A 10,406-nucleotide genomic window follows, 5' to 3' on the forward strand; every position below is an offset into this window, starting at 1 on the left:
TAATATTTTTTACCAGGAATTCAATTATTTATTTATTTACAACTTTAACTGGTTATACCCTTGATTACATTTACAAAAAAAAAAAAATTATAATAGTATAAGAAACATATAAGCAGTACATAAAAACATCAAGCATTATGCCATTTAAAACGCATTAATCAGTGACAACTTCAACTGTCTTTTAAGAGCAGATTGTGAGGAGCCAAAAAAATTTACATCTTTATAGAAATTTGCTTCTCTGCAAATTATTTTCATAAATAATGAAATTTTGTATAGGTTTTCAATTATTTTCATAAATAATAGAAATCATCGTAGAATTTCAATTATTTTTAATACAATTTTAATAGAATTTCTAGAAAAATGTAATTATTCTTAAAAATTGTATTAAAATTCATAAAAAAAAATTCAATTATTTTAAAAAGCCTTCCTAAAATTTATGTATTATTTTCAAAAATTTTAATGAAATTCTTTTTAACAATTTATTGAATTTTTTTCCAAAATAATTTTAATAAAATTCTTCGTAGAATTAAATTAATTTCAATAATTTATCAAAATTCATTTATTTTTAATATCTACTTATTTTAATAAAATTTCACTAAAGAATTCAATTATTTAAAAAGCAATATATCATTAAAATTCGTCTCAAGAATTCAATTATTTTCAAAAGAAATAAAATTCTTCACAGATATTCAATTATTGTCAAAAGTTTAAAAAAAAAATTCTTGTCAAAATCTTAATTATCTTTGTAAATAATAAAATTCTATTTCAAAATACAATTATTTTTACAAATTTTAATGAAATTCTTTTTATCAATTCAATTTTTGTTCAAAATAATTTTAATAAAATTCTTCGTAGAATTAAATTAATTTCAATAATTTATCAAAATTCATTTATTTTTAATATCTACTCATTTCAATAAAATTTCACTAAAGAATTCAATTATTTAAAAAGGAATATATAATTAAAATTCGTCTCAAGAATTCAATTATTTTCAAAAGTAATAAAATTCTTCACAGAAATTCAATTATGGTCAAAAGTTAAAAAAAAAAATTCTCGTCAAAATTTTAATTATCTTTATAAATAATAAAATTCTTCTTCAAAATTAAATTATTTTCAAAAATTTTAATAAAATTCTTGACAAAATTTCAATTATTTTCAAAAATTTTTCTCAATTAAATCAAATTTTTTTATGGAGATTCAATTATTTTTAATGCAACTTTAATCTAATTTCTGGAGAATGGAAATTATTCTTAAAAATTTTATTAAAATTCGTTAAAAGAATTTTAATTATTTAAAAATTTGTTGATAAAATTCTTTATGAGAGTTCAATTTTAAGAAACATTCAATTATTCAATAAATTATTTATTTTGTATTTAAATAATTGAATTCTCGTAGAATTTTCTAATAAAAATTGATTTAAATATGAATTTCAGTTAAAATTTTAGATAATAATTGAATATTAAATTCTAAATTTTAATTAGTAAAAATGCTTTTTAATTTGAATTAGCGACTGACTTTTTGCTTTTGAATTAGCAAATTTTACCAATAAATAGTCGTTTCTACTAATTTAATAGTAAAATTTACTAATTCAAAAGCAAAAATTCAGTCACTAATTCTATTAAATAGTAAACATTTTTACTAATTCAATTCAAATTTAGAGAGAAAGTATTATAGCGTGAATTTTTAGAAATAATTGAATTTTGAAAAGGTTTCAAATTATAATCTTTGAAAGTTTGAATTGTTCATACTTTTAACTAAAAATTGTGTAGATTTAATTTTTTTTAAAGTTTAATGGAACTTTTTTGAAATTATTTGAAGTTTTTATTTTCTAATATATATTTAATTGAAGAATTTCCGAATAATCGATAAAATTTCGTAAAGTTGAATTGTATGTAAACAAAAATATTTGAAAATTTTCAAAGAAATTTTTCAAAAATTATTAAAAATATTTAATTTACAGAAGAATTTTAGTTAAAAATTCTAGAAAATAATTGAATTGAAATTTTGATGAAGTTACAGTAACAATATTCTTATAAAATATAAAATAATGATTTTATTAGTCGGTCATCTTTAATTATGTTTTATAACAATTTTTTATAAGTTGTTTAATTTCAAAAAGGTTTGAGTTTGAATCTTTTGAATAATTTTAATTCCTAGGGAAAAATAATAATTAAATATTTATTTAAAAAAGAAGCAATAGAACATTTTTCTGAGTAATTTTACTTTCTAAATTTGAATTGGTAAAAATTTAACTAATTTGAATTTAGAGATTATCGATTTAAGGAATTAACAAAATCGTAGGATTATAATTATCTATATTTATTTATATATTTATTATAAACTTTTATAAAATATTGCATAATATTAACATAAAAGTAAGTTGCATTTAACGCTTTTCACATTCCGTTTACTACATAATATCATCCTACGCTTTTGTTAATTCGTTCGGTAAAATGTACCCGCGAAATGTCGCGTGAATTACGTATTGTTGTCTATACGAAAGTGGAATAATTTACGTGGGCGAGGTCATTATAGTTATTTTTAAGAAATATAGTGTTCAAGACACATTGAGGTCAAAAATGCATTTAAAAAAATTGAATTCAGTTGCGAAGATATTCTTCATTTTTTTTCATTTTACGCAGTCAAACCTTATATATTATAAGTGGAACACTGCGAAATAAAGGAGATTTTTTTATTAAAACAACAAAGTATTATTTCCTAAACAGAATTCTGAAAATTTTCTAAAAATTTATTTTATTTTAATAACAGTTGCAAATAGATAATTTTTTTTTTTAATAAGAAAAAAGTTTTTCGGAAATAAAATGGTGGATTGATTTCTTCACCTGAGAACACCAAGGTCACCACCAGGTGTTAAGAGAAATTCCAAGAAGGAACTAAAGTGCCATCTACTGGTGACCTTGGCGTTCGCAGGTGGAGAATAGAATCTCCATATTGAATCTCAAAATATTCATCAATATTCGTAATTCTATAATTATTTATAATCAAATTTAGAGATGTTGGCAGATCTACAATAATAATTTTCAACAATAAAAATTTAATCTACAAAAATAAGAAAATAATTCAAAAAAATAATTCAAAACAAAAAAAAAATAAACAGAATTTTTTTTTACTAAATTTCCAAACATGGTGTACCTTAAACATTGGATCCCTTCAATGTAATTCTAATCTGATGAAAATTGAAAGGATTTGAAATTTTAAGGCCCATTTCAAGAGGGCCATTACATTTAAAATATGTAAACTCATCAACTCACATATATAACTTTGAAATTCGCCGCTCCTAATTCATTGCCCCAAGGTATAAGGTTGCTCAATCGACTCAGAAATCAGCCTCCAGAATAATTAGCAAAGCGATGGTGTATTACACTTTTGCCAATGGCTCATCTGCTTCTTTCAAAAACAAAAAGGGAACCTGGAAAAAAAAATTATACATTTTCTTATTTTTAAATCGAAAATTATTTCCTCATTATAATTCATTTAAATTTTAATATTAAAAAAACTATTTCCATCAAAGTTATATAATTTTTTTTCTTCTTCTTTGTATTTAATCATCAATAATATATTATATCCAGTAGTGATTAATTGTTTCTAAAAAGTTTCAAACGAAATATATTATTTTTCTAATCAATTTTATTTATTTTATTCAATAAATTTTTTTCTCTCTTTTTTATAATGTTTCTAAAGTTCCTAAAGTTCAGAATTTCAGATGAATGACATTATTACTTCTTTTTATTTGTATTTTTTAATTTGGAAAAGTTATTCTGTTGGTCAAAGAAATTATTGCTTAATTAATGTTTAACTTTAATTATTAATCTTTTTTGTACACTTCTTACAATAAACAATAACATTTTTTTAATTATAAAAATTGAGGAATAGAGAAAATTTGAGGGATAAAATGGTTATTTAATTTCTTCACTTGAGAACGCGAAGGTCATCACTAGGTGGCGCTTGATTTTTTCAATTGAACTGCCATCTGACGGTGACCTTGGCGTTCGCAGGTGGAGAATACCAACTCCATATTGAATCTCAAGTTGTTTGGAATTTTCTAATTATAACAATTAATACAAATGGATTTGAATCCATTAACTTTAAAATAAGTAAATAAAATAAATATTAATAATATAAATAAATATAAATAAATATAAATAAATATAAATAGATAAAAAAAATTAAATAAATAAATTTATTGTACAATGAAGAATTTACATAAAAAAGAGTACACAATTTTCTATCTAATATGACTAATATTTTCGATTTCTAAATCAGACGCGTGCTTTTAATTTAAAACGGTACGTGTCTTTGACATATTAATTTTCTTCCTGCAATAAAAAAAAGTCTAGGCAAATTGGTATGAGGTCACGTTTTCTTCAATGAGTAACGATTGTGTACATCGGCTATTGTCATTATTCACAAAGTATATTGAAAAAAGTATTTTCATTCTTAAGAAAGAAAAACCTATTTTTTTGTCTTTTGATAAAATTTTCTTTCAAAAACAAAACTAATTCAAAAATTTTTCCCTCTTTCCCATAACAATTATTTTTTATTTTCTATAATTTTTTTTCCCAATCATCAAGCACATAATTTATTTCAAAACCAACAAATACAAATACGATCGTCAAGGAAGTGATAAATTTTGAAAATAGTAAACCCTCATTTCCGTTATTTTCGAAAATATGTCACGAATACATTGCTTCTCGAATAATTAGACTACTTTAGAAGCAAAGGAGATTTTTTTAAAATGCAAATAAAATCTATACATGTTTCTATATGTTTCCTTTGAAAATTTACACCTAACATTGAATGAACAAATCTCATTTTTTTTCGAAGATAAGATTCACGTGGTGTAAACGTGACTTTTTAGCAACACTTAGAAGCACACAGAGAAATCATAAATACTATAGAGTATATAGATAATGTGATTATTCTATCGACGTCATACATTCGTATCTTTACAATTTAAGAAAATTTTTTAATATAAAAAAAAATATTAAAAGAAAACAATTTTTTGGTCTCTTCAAAAAAAAAAAATTTTTTTTCCTTACAATTTTTATCGTCGTATTGTCAAAAAATTAATTTTGAACATTACCAAAAATTTTCAAAATAAATTGGGAAACATTCTTCAATATGAATAACTTCAAGGATTACTTGCATTAAAAATTAAAAAAGGAAATTAATTTTTGAAATTGATATATTATTTTTGACTACTTCAGACAATACTATAAAAGAATTTGAATATTCTGAATAAATCAATTTTCATTTATTTTCAGATTCGAAATTACAAAAAATTTTTGAGGAATAAAATGGTGGATTTATTTCTCCACCTGAGAACGCCAAGGTCACCACCAGGTGGCAAGAGAAATTCCAAGAAGGAACTGAAGTGCCATCTACTGGTGACCTTGGCGTTCGCAGGTGGAGAGTAGCTTCTCCATATTGAATCTCAAAATATTTGTCAATATTCGTAATTCTATAATTATTTATAATAAAATTTATTTTCAATTTAATAATTTGCAATTTTTTTATAGTCTCCAATTATTTTACAGTCTTACAATTACCATATTTAAATTTTCGGTTTAGAAAAAGTACGATTTTTTTTTTAAAGTAAGATTAGTGGCCCTTTTAACGAAATAAGTGTCATTAGCAGCTTATTTATAAAAATAATATCTAAATATCAGGTAAAAAAATTATCGCATGAATCCGAATGGCTGCAATAAAAAAAAATTGTTTTCTTTCATATATAGAAACCCATTTTTCATTATCGAGCGGAAACAATATATAATTTTGCGTTTGTCAAAATAGTGTGAAATATAAAAAAAAGAAAAATTCAGTCGATGCCTATTGGCTTTATATACACACAAGCCAATATTTTTAGAACGCGGAACGAGGAAATGAAGTCGAAGGTTATATACAGCGAGAGCGGGGACGACGAAGAGAAACTTTGTCTTGAGAATATTTAGAACAATATTCACACAATTCATTTTTATAATTGGTTCCGCTCGGCTAAATGTTCCCAAAGTTTTGAACAACTTTTATTATTATACAAAAAGGGAAAAAAAAGAAAAATTATCCACGATCCCTTGTCCATAAGTCTGTGATAACAATAAAAAGCAAAACGAACGTCATTATGGAGACTAATTAAATAATTTAAATTCGCTATACTGTATAAAAGGAGGGGAACAAAAAGCGAATTATTGCATACGGAACAAGAAATAAATATAAATTAGCACCGCACAATTTTTTTATATATAAAAGAGGAGAAAAATACGAAACAGAAATATAAATGTGGAAGCAAAAAAAAAAAAAGAAAAAAATGTAAAACTAAAAATAAGATGCTTTTTATTTTTCTATTTTATATTTTTGTTTTATTTTCTATAATTTTTTTTATTTATATTTTATTATTTTTTGCAGGTAAAGTATATTTAAAAAATGCAGCTTTTTGGAATTAAACTTTCTGTCGAAAGTTTAATCCGAAAAAGCCGATGTTCAGAATTAAAAAATATATTCTTGGAGAACTGTAGTTTTATAAATAAAATAAAAATACTTTCTTAACAGTAGATAATAAAATTTATATTTATACACGGAAAAAGTAGTAAAGTATAATTTTTACTACTTTCATAAAACAATCCAAACTTTTTGAAATTTCTGCGCAACGCTTTGACAATTTTTACTATTTCCGGAATAAAATTTACAGTGAAATGAATTTTAGTCAAAAAAATGCAGTAAAATTTACATCGAACATAAAATTTTATTTATTCCATTTTCTCTATTTTTTTAATGTTTCTAATTTTTTTTATTATTTATTTTTTTATTTATTATTTACTTTTTTATTTATTATTTACTTTTTTATTTATTATTTCTTTTTCCATTTATTACTTACTTATTCATTCTTTATTTATTTTCTATTTATTACTTTTTTATTTATATATGTGTATATAATAAATATTATTTATTTATTTACTCCGAAAATAATTAAAATTACCACAAATTTTTTAGTCAAAGTTTTACTTCGTAAATAAAAAAGTTCTTTTTCAATTTTTTTAATTATTAAAAAGTGTTTGAGGGATGAAATGGAGTTTTAATTTCTCCACTTGAGAACGCCAAAATCATCACTAGGTGGCGTTGAATCTGGTTTTGTCAACTGAACTGCCATCTAGCATTGACCTTGGCGTTCACAGGTGGAGATTAGCGTCTCCATATTGAATCTCAAGGTATTTGTAATTCTATATAATTATTTTTAATCAGACATTAGATCTAGAAAGTTTAACCATAAACATAAATAAACTTTAATTAAGTCCCAGGCCTGAATAAAAACAATATTTTAATTTTAAATATAATAATGTAATAAAAATTTAAAATAACAAAATAATTCAATATTTCAAATTCAAATAAAATATAAACATAAATATATGATATATATTTAATATATAGGTGATATTTGCTAAAACAAAAAATAAATAAAAATATAATAATAAAAATAGATTTTTAATTTCTTAATTTTACATTTCAACAAATAAATGCAAATATATTTTAAAAATCATAGGCAAGATTAAGCATACACGTAAATTTAAACTATCTATTTTTCGTCGAACTCATTTACAAAACATTAAGAAAAAAATCAACGAAAATCGAATATTTTATTACATATCTTAAAAAATATTTCGTTTCTACCTTTCTTATTTTACTGTTTTCAATAATGCAAAAGAAGAAAGGATCATAAATCAAAAATGCTTCCTCATTCATAAATTCAATTATTAAAAAAACTTTACGGAGAGAAAGAAGAGTTCTCGTTTTCTTTTTTTTTGAAACCTGTGGACTCGAAACCGCACATTTTTACTCATGTTTTATTGACTTTAATATTGCCATGCGGTTTTAAATAAAAAAAAAAAAAAGAAGAAGAACTGTGACACTCTTGGTTTTCAGCGCGAAAATCAACGAACGGAAATATTGATAAATACCTTCTTTAGATGTTAAAATAATATTTTTTTAAACAATTAATAATTATATTAGAATTAAAATAATTTTTATTGGAACTTCAAGAAATGGACGTTTATTTATTCATTTATTGACGGAACGAGTTTAGATACTTCTTTTCAAATTAATGATATTAGGAAAAAAATGATATAGAAAGCAAGTGAAATATATTTTGTCTTAGAAAAAATACGATTGTACGGGAGTCATTAAAATTAATTATTTACTTTGGTTTTGCTCTTTGAGTGTATATTTGCAATTATATTTGTAAATGTATAAAAGTATGTATATATAAACCCACAAGAAGTGCATGGAGTTATTAAGCGAAAGTAAGATTCACTATCTTTTTTTCTCACGCTTCGTAAATCTCTCAATTATTTCGAATTGTGAAACTGTGCACATTTTTATTTATATACAAAAAAAAAAATAATTTAGTTATAACCTTTAATAACAAATTTCACCTGCTTCAAAAATTTTATGCAATTGCAATTTTTTTCCTATCAATCGCAAATAATTATTTAAATTAATTTTAACCATCATTTTAACATTTTTCAATTAATAAAATTTAGTGAATTTTTTCAAAATAATTTATTCCTTTGATTTTCACCTTGTTCACTTGTCTTTTTTCAAATATTTTTAATCGAATGTTCAGTTTCAAAAATTTTATAAATTAATTTATATTTTGATGATAAACTGTATTTTAATTTCACAAAACTTTCATTCATATTAAACTTGTAAGTGACTCTGAATTTAATTCGTTAAAAATTTTAATCTATGTAATTATGATTCATTTTTTTTTTAATTAAGAACATTATATTTTTCCTTTTCTTTTGTATAAGATCGTTGCCAAAATAAATTTTAAACAAATATAAAATTAAAAATTTTAATGGAAAAAATATTTTTTCTTCTAAATCGCTGCTTATAAACGTTGTGAACTTCACTAATGTAAATAAATAAATTTTGTCAATTTAAATTTTTAGAAATGTACATAACTTGCTCCTCATTTCAAAATGTTCTGAATTTTTAAATTTAAAAATTAAATTTCTAATTTAGTTAATTTAAATTTTACTTTATTCAAATTTTAAATAACGTAAATTTTTAATTTTGATAATATCAAATGTAATCACTAATCAGAAGTATTAAAATTTATTATGAATAAAATTTTTTTAAAATTAGAAAAGAATGTTTACATTTGAAAAATTTATTTAGACTTTTCTCTTCTAATTCACTATCTCCTTTTGGTCTAAATTTGAATTAATCGAAATTTTATTTATTCTTAATTTTAATTGATAAACAATTTTCAATCTATCAATAAATTTTAAACATTTTAAGCTTCAATTTTTAAATAAATAAAATAAATGAAATATAAAATAAATATAAGAATAAAATAAACAAAATTAATAAAATATTAACTAAAATTAAAAAAATCCAATTAGAAAACTAACCGCGCAAAGGTAAAATCTCAAATTGCTTCATCTCGAATATAAAAAAAATGAATTTAAAAGAAAAAAAAATCTCAAATTCCAAGATTGAAGCACAAAGACAAAGCACGTGTGGCAGCTTGATTTTCTGGAAATCTCTCTCGCAACATTTGTTACATCGTGCGGAATATTAAGCCGACATGAGAGACGTTCGCGACGCCCCTTTCAAGCACCGATAAATACTTCTCCTACCGGTTTTTATCCATTAAGATGCGAGCGAGAAGAAGAGAGTGAAAGAGAAAGAGAGAGAGAGAGAGAAAATTGAAATTTGCAAATAAAGAAGATGAAAATTTTTTACGCCACTTAGATTACGTGACAAACTTTCATGGCTTTATATCTGCATAAAAATCGTTCCGGAAATAACGTTCCGTGTCATTTCCAGGATATGTTTTGAACTGTAAAGTCAAGATATGCGTCAAAAATATAATTTATTTGTCATCTGCTAGCCACTGGCAATAATAAAATGTTCATTTTCTCTTTTTAAAACAATCGATAATTTACATGCAAAACTAGTGGCAATTGTTTGTCTTTTAATAAATTCTCAATATATGACTTCTTTTATTTTATATAAAAAAAGAAATATTCTTCTCGAAGAAAAAATTAATCATTTCTTTTAAGCAATAATTCAATTTTAATTAATAATTAATTAGTTAACGGTAATTTATTAATTTAATAGTTTTACATAGAGTAGTTTAGTTTCAGTACAGTTATTTCTATTATTAATATAATTATTTATTGCTATTACAATAATATAATAATTTTTTGTTTAAAAAATTAATACTAATTAATAACGACAAATTAATTATTAGTATTAATTAGTAACAAATTATTACTAATTATTAATTTGTTATTACAAATTAATAATTAGTAAAAAGTAGTTAATAATTAATAAGCCATAATTATTTTCTATTGTAAGATGTAAATTATTATTTTCTTTATTAT

This window comes from Leptopilina heterotoma, unplaced genomic scaffold (assembly GCF_015476425.1).
Source record: "Leptopilina heterotoma isolate Lh14 unplaced genomic scaffold, ASM1547642v1 Lhet_51, whole genome shotgun sequence".
NCBI classification, from domain to species: domain Eukaryota; kingdom Metazoa; phylum Arthropoda; class Insecta; order Hymenoptera; family Figitidae; genus Leptopilina; species Leptopilina heterotoma.